Source organism: Nerophis ophidion, linkage group LG25 (assembly GCF_033978795.1).
Source record: "Nerophis ophidion isolate RoL-2023_Sa linkage group LG25, RoL_Noph_v1.0, whole genome shotgun sequence".
Classification (NCBI taxonomy): domain Eukaryota; kingdom Metazoa; phylum Chordata; class Actinopteri; order Syngnathiformes; family Syngnathidae; genus Nerophis; species Nerophis ophidion.
In genome coordinates this window covers 1,616,557-1,624,056 of record NC_084635.1, presented here as the reverse complement: position 1 = coordinate 1,624,056, position 7,500 = coordinate 1,616,557, and the positions used below count along the sequence as shown (strand labels likewise).

Genomic DNA, 7,500 nt, shown 5'->3' with positions numbered 1-7,500 from the left:
AACAACGTGCAGTCGAGCGTTTTGGAGTTTAAGTTTGTAGCAGTCTGTGCAAATACTGCCTTCTTGTCGGCTGGAGTGGAATGCTTCAAATTGTCCACAGGAGGACTTGAAATGTTTGTTTATGGAACGTGTGGCTGAAGGAGGAAAAAAATCTGTTTTTGGAATGTTGGTTGGTTTTTTTCAACAAAGTGTTCAGAACTCATGTTAGATTTTTGAATGCTTTTTGTGGGTCTTGTCCTCCTTTTTTGGAGAACTAACACTTTTACTGCATATTCATCCATCTATCCATCCATTTTCTACCGCTTATTCCCTTTTGGGGTTGCGGGGGGCGCTAGTGCCTATCTCAGCTGCGTTCGGGTGAAAGGCGGTGTACACCCTGGACAAGTCACCACCTCATCGCAGGGCCAACACAGATAGACAGACAACATTCACACACTAGGGCATACTTGCCAACCCTCCCGAAATTCAGCGCCTCTCCCGAGACAAATTTTCTCCTGAAATTCAGGCGGAGCTGGAGGCCACGCCCCCTCCAGCTCCATGCGGACCTGAGTGACGTGTTGACCGCCTGTTTTCACGTCCTATTCCCACAATATAAACAGCGTGTCTTCCCAATGACGTTATAACTGTAGAATGATCGAGGGCGAGTTCTTGGTTTCTTATGTGGGTTTATTGTTGGGCAGTTTCATTAACGTCCTCCCAGCGAGGTAACAACACACAACAACAGCAGTCACGTTTTCGTCTACCGTAAAGCAGTTCGTCTGCCGTAAACAGCAATGTTGTGACACTCTTAAACAGGACAATACCACCATCTACTGTACATGCATATGTGACAAAAAAACATCTACGGCTTTTAGAGAGGACAGTGTACAACTGTGCACACAACAAGGAAACGAAGATGGAAGAGTCCAGACTCTAGTGCATGTGATGGCACTTTTGTGTGTGCCACACAGCAATGCATCATCAGAGAGTGTGTTCAGCATGGTTAGAAAAATAGTGACAAAGAATAGAACAAGGATGGACAAATCAACCCTTAAAGGGGAACATTATCAGCAGACCTATGTAAGCGTCAATATATACCTTGATGGTGCAGAAAAAAGACCATCTATTTTTTTAACCGATTTCCGAACTCTAAATAGGTGAATTTTGGCGAATTAAACGCCTTTCTGTTTATCGCGCTGGAGGCGATGACGTCAGAATGTGACGTCACCGAGGTAACACACCCGCCATTTTCATTTTCACATTACAAACACCGGGTCTCAGCTCTCCTATTTTCCGTTTTTTTTACTATTTTTTGGAACCTTGGAGACATCATGCCTCGTCGGTGTGTTGTCGGAGGGTGTAACAACACTAACAGGGAGGGATTCAAGTTGCACCACTGGCCCCAAGATGCCAAAGTGTCTGCCGCCAGACCCCCATTGAATGTGCCAGAGTGTCTCCACATTTGAGCGGCGATGCTAAGACAGACATGGCACAGAGATGTATGGATAACCTGCAGATGCATTTGCAAAGATAGTCAACGGAATCACAAAGGTGAGTTTTGTTGATGTTGACTGCCAGCTAATCGATGCTAACATGCTACGCTAATCGATGCTAACATGCTATTTACCGGCGGTGCTGAAGCAGACATGGCACAGAGATGTATGGATAACCTGTAGATGCATTTGCAACTATATTACGTTTCCTTCCACCCTCATTTAATGCGAAACAAGCACTTACCAATCGACGGATTTAAGTTGCTCCAGTGTCTCGAGATGCGAAAGTCCTGATCGTTTGGTCCGCACATTTTACCGGCGATGCTAACGCAGCTATTCGGCCATGCTATGGCTATGAATAGCGTCAATAGCTATTCGCTCAATAGCTTCAGTTTCTTCTTCAATACTTTCATACTCCAACCATCTGTTTCAATACATGTGTAATCTGTTGAATCGCTTAAGTCGCTGAAATCCGAGTTTGAATCCGAGCTAATGTCGCTATATCTTGCTGTGGTATTCCCATTGTTTGTTTACATTGGCAGCACTGTGTGACGTCACAGGGAAATGGCCAGTGTCTTCGCAGAGAGCCGAAAATAAGGCACTTTAAAGCTTTATTTAGGGATATTCCGAGACTGGTAAAATTTTGAAAAAAACTTCCAAAAATACAACAAGCCACTGGGAACTGATATTTATTGTTTTTAACCCTTTTGAAATTGTGATAATGTTCCCCTTTAACTCAACAATGAGTAGATGAGTGTTATGTGTGTGTATATCTGTAAATAAATGAACACTGAAAGTCAAGTATTTCCTATATATATATATATATATATATATACATACATACATACATACATACATATATATATATACATATATATATTTATATATACACTCCTCCCCTCTTAACCACGCCCCCACCTCCCAAAATTGGAGGTCTCAAGGTTGGCAAGTATGCACTAGGGACCATTTAGTGTTGCCAATCAACCTATCCCCAGGTGCATGTCTTTGGAGGTGGGAGGGGCCTATCCCCAGGTGCATGTCTTTGGAAGTGGGAGGAAGCCGGAGTACCCGGAGGGAACCCACGCAGTCACGGGGAGAACATGCAAACTCCACACAGAAAGATCCCGAGCCCAGGATTGAACCCAGAACTACTCAGGACCTTCGTATTGTGAGACACATGCACTAACCCCTGATCCACCGTGCTGCCCATATCATGCATAAAATGCATATTAATCATGCATTGATAATATCTGCTAGGTATATTTTGGCAATAAAGTCCATTTCTGCAGTGAGTTAGGTTCATGCACCGGATTATAAGGCCCACTGCCCATGAACGTTCTATTTTTGATCGTTTTTCATATATAAGGTGCACCGGATTGTAAGGTGCATTAAAGGAGTCATATTATTATTTTTTTTTTCAAAATGTAAAACTGATGTTTGCCGGCCATGGTGATGCAGATTAGTTCTCTCAAGATGCAGTTCGGGCTCGGACACAGCGTAAGGTAAGAAATAATGATTTATTTAAATTATTTTATTTTATTTTAAAAAACATCCATCCATCCATCCATCCATCCATCCATCATCTTCCGCTTATCCGAGGTCGGGTCGCGGGGGCAGCAGCCTAAGCAGGGAAGCCCAGACTTCCCTATCTCCAGCCACTTCGTCTAGCTCTTCCCGGGGGATCCCGAGGCGTTCCCAGGCCAGCCGGGAGACATAGTCTTTCCAACGTGTCCTGGGTCTTCCCCGTGGCCTCCTACCGACTGGACGTGCCCTAAACACCTCCCTAGGGAGGCGTTCGGGTGGCATCCTGACCAGATGCCCGAACCACCTCATCTGGCTCCTCTCCATGTGGAGGAGCAGCGGCTTTACGTTGAGCTCCTCCCGGATGGCAGAGCTTCTCACCCTATCTCTAAGGGAGAGACCCGCCACACGGCGGAGGAAACTCATTTGGGCCGCTTGTACCCGTGATCTTATCCTTTCGGTCATGACCCAAAGCTCATGACCATAGGTGAGGATGGGAACGTAGATCGACCGGTAAATTGAGAGCTTTGCCTTCCGGCTCAGCTCCTTCTTCACCACAACGGATCGATACAACGTCCGCATTACTGAAGACGCCGCACCGATCCGCCTGTCGATCTCACCATCCACTCTTCCCTCACTCGTGAACAAGACTCCTAGGTACTTGAACTCCTCCACTTGGGGCAGGGTCTCCTCCCCAACCCGGAGATGGCACTCCACCCTTTTCCGGGCGAGAACCATGGACTCGGACTTGGAGGTGCTGATTCTCATTCCGGTCGCTTCACACTCGGCTGCAAACCGATCCAGTGAGAGCTGAAGATCCCGGCCAGATGAAGCCATCAGGACCACATCATCTGCAAAAAGCAGAGACCTAATCCCGTGGCCACCAAACCGGAACCCCTCAACGCCTTGACTGCGCCTAGAAATTCTGTCCATAAAAGTTATGAACAGAATCGGTGACAAAGGACAGCCTTGGCGGAGTCCAACCCTCACTGGAAACGTGTCCGACTTACTGCCAGCAATGCGGACCAAGCTCTGACACTGATCATACAGGGAGCGGACCGCCACAATCAGACAGTCCGATACCCCATACTCTCTGAGCACTCCCCACAGGACTTCCCGAGGGACACGGTCCAATGCCTTCTCCAAGTCCACAAAGCACATGTAGACTGGTTGGGCAAACTCCCATGCACCCTCAAGAACCCTGCCCAGAGTGTAGAGCTGGTCCACAGTTCCACGACCAGGACGAAAACCACACTGTTCCTCCTGAATCCGAGGTTCGACTATCCGGCGTAGTCTCCTCTCCAGTACACCTGAATAAACCTTACCGGGAAGGCTGAGGAGTGTGATCCCACGATAGTTGGAACACACCCTCCGGTCCCCCTTCTTAAAGAGAGGAACCACCACCCCGGTCTGCCAATCCAGAGGTACCGCCCCCGATGTCCACGCGATGCTGCAGAGTCTTGTCAACCAAGACAGCCCCACAGCATCCAGAGCCTTAAGGAACTCCGGGCGGATCTCATCCACCCCCGGGGCCTTGCCGCCGAGGAGCTTTTTAACTACCTCAGCGACCTCAGCCCCAGAAATAGGAGAGTCCACCACAGATTCCCCAGGCACCGCTTCCTCAAAGAAAGACGTGTTGGTGGGATTGAGGAGGTCTTCGAAGTATTCCCTCCACCGATCCACAACATCCGCAGTCGAAGTCAGCAGAACACCATCCGCACCATACACGGTGTTGATAGTGCACTGCTTCCCCTTCCTGAGGCGCCGTATGGTGGTCCAGAATCGCTTCGAAGCCGTCCGGAAGTCGTTTTCCATGGCTTCCCCGAACTCTTCCCATGTCCGAGTTTTTGCCTCCGCGACTGCTAAAGCTGCACACCGCTTGGCCCGTCGGTACCCGTCCACTGCCTCCGGAGTCCTATGAGCCAAAAGAACCCGATAGGACTCCTTCTTCAGCTTGACGGCATCCCTCACTGCTGGTGTCCACCAACGGGTTCTGGGATTACCGCCACGACAGGCACCAACAACCTTGCGGCCACAGCTCCAATCAGCCGCCTCGACAATAGAGGTTCGGAACATGGTCCACTCGGACTCAATGTCCCGCACCTCCCTCGTGACATGTTCAAAGTTCTCCCGGAGGTGTGAATTGAAACTCTCTCTGACAGGAGACTCTGCCAGACGTTCCCAGCAGACCCTCACAATGCGTTTGGGCCTGCCAGGTCTGTCCGGCATCCTCCCCCACCATCGCAGCCAACTCACCACCAGGTGGTGATCGGTAGAAAGCTCCGCCCCTCTCTTCACCCGAGTGTCCAAAACATGAGGCCGCAAATCCGATGACACAACTACAAAGTCGATCATGGAACTGCGGCCTAGGGTGTCCTGGTGCCAAGTGCACATATGGACACCCTTATGTTTGAACATGGTGTTTGTTATCGACAAACTGTGACGAGCACAAAAGTCCAATAACAAAACACCACTCGGGTTTAGATCCGGGCGACCATTCTTCCCAATCACGCCTCTCCAGGTTTCACTGTCGTTGCCAACGTGAGCGTTGAAGTCCCCCAGTAGGACAAGGGAATCACCCGGAGGAGCACTTTCCAGTACTCCCTCGAGTGTACCCAAAAAGGGTGGGTATTCTGAACTGCTGTTTGGTGCATAAGCACAAACAACAGTCAGGACCCGTCCCCCCACCCGAAGGCGAAGGGAAGCTACCCTCTCGTCCACCGGGTTAAACTCCAACGTACAGGCTTTGAGCCGGGGGGAAACCAGAATTGCCACCCCAGCCCGTCGCCTCTCACTGCCGGCAACGCCAGAGTGGAAGAGGGTCCAGTCCCTCTCGAGAGAACTGGTTCCAGAGCCCTTGCTGTGCGTCGAGGTGAGTCCGACTATATCCAGCCGGAACTTCTCTACCTCGCGCACTAGCTCAGGCTCCTTCCCCCCCAGTGAGGTGACGTTCCACGTCCCAAGAGCTAGCTTCTGTAGCCTAGGATCGGACCGCCAAGTGCCCTGCCTTCGGCTGCCGCCCAGCTCACAATGCACCCGACCTCTATGGCCCCTCCTATGGGTGGTGAGGCCATTGGAGGGATGACCCACGTTGCCTCTTCGGGCTGTGCCCGGCCGGGCCCCATGGGAACAGGCCCGACCACCAGGCGCTCGCCATCGTGCCCCAACTCCGGGCCTAGCTCCAGAGCGGGGCCCCGGTGACCCACGTCCAGGCGAGGGAAATCTGGGTTCATTTTGTTGTAATTCCATAGAAGTCTTTGAGCTGCTCTTTGTCTGATCACTCACCTAGGACCTGTTTGTCTTGGGAGACCCTACCAGGGGGCATGAAAACCCCCAGACAACATAGCTCCTAGGATCATTGGGACACGCAAACTCCTCTACCACGGTAAGGTAGCAGCTCAGAGAGGAGTTTAAAAAACATACTTTTTGTATTTTAAAAATAGAATCCAGATAAAACTGTCCTTTCTCTGTTTGTAATTACCGTTCATGACAATACATTCCAATGACCACAACATAAACTGTCCTAATAATGATTACTGGTATTTCTTTTACTACATAATAGACAATTTTATTTTACGTTTAATTTTGAAAAATAAAGTATACCAACTGCTTCACATAAATAAAATAAAAAAATGTAACGTGCAGTTTTTCTTGGGATCCCAATTTAGTTTAATTTTTCTTCTTCACTTTTGGATTGTGGAAAAAACTCCACAAACATGAATGAATGAAATAAGTTTATTTCGGTCAAATAATCAATCAATCAAATCAATCAACCATTTTGTGTGATCAGTTTTACAGAACATGTTATATGTAATCAATATTACACATTTAAAAAGAATGAGCAAAAAAGGAATAGACTGAAGCCAAAGCTTATATTTGCTTATTCTATACTTTGACTGAAGATTAGATTGCCTGGAACATCAACATTTAAAAAAAAAAAGAAAATAAATGGGATGAACATAATTGTTGCGATATTTTATAATTTTCAATTATTTCACCTTTCAATGTTTTCTTAAACTTTACCAAAGAAGTGCATGTCTTCAGCTCATCACTGAGTTTCTTCCACCATTTAACTCCTAAAACTGTAATACATTTGTATTTTATATTTGTTCTCGCTTGACCTATTTCAAAAATCAATATCCCCGTAAATGATAGTTTTCTCCTCTTAAATGAAATAACCTGAGAATAAAAGCTGGAAGGCTGTTGTTCTTTACTCCAAACATCATTTCTATTGTTTTTAAAAACACAATGTCTGAAAATGTTAATACATTTGAACTCATAAATAATAGATTGTTATGTTCATAGTAGCACATTTTGTGTATTATTATAATCACCCTTTTTTGAAGTTTTATTATTGGGTCTATGTTTGTTTTATAAACATTTCCCCAAATTTCAACACAATACGCTAAATATGGAAAAATAAAATAATAATACAACATATTCAGGCATGTCTTATAGCAACAGATTTGGATATTTTTCCCTTTATATGCGCTTTCCAACACAGTTT

At 47.1% G+C, this 7,500-nt stretch overlaps 1 protein-coding gene and 1 long non-coding RNA gene across 2 annotated transcripts in view; one reads left to right on the top strand and one right to left on the bottom strand.

Moving 5' to 3' along the window:
• The window catches only part of spg7 (SPG7 matrix AAA peptidase subunit, paraplegin), a 23,485-nt gene extending 23,283 nt beyond the window's left edge, over window positions 1-202 (top strand). Inside the window, exon 17 of the mRNA XM_061887690.1 lies at window positions 1-202. This exon is cut by the window's left edge and continues 260 nt beyond it. The gene's annotated coding sequence lies outside the window, so the exon portion shown is untranslated.
• The window catches only part of LOC133543184 (uncharacterized), a 29,147-nt gene that overhangs the window by 18,511 nt on the left and 3,136 nt on the right, over window positions 1-7,500 (bottom strand). The gene's annotated exons all lie outside the window — the stretch shown is intronic.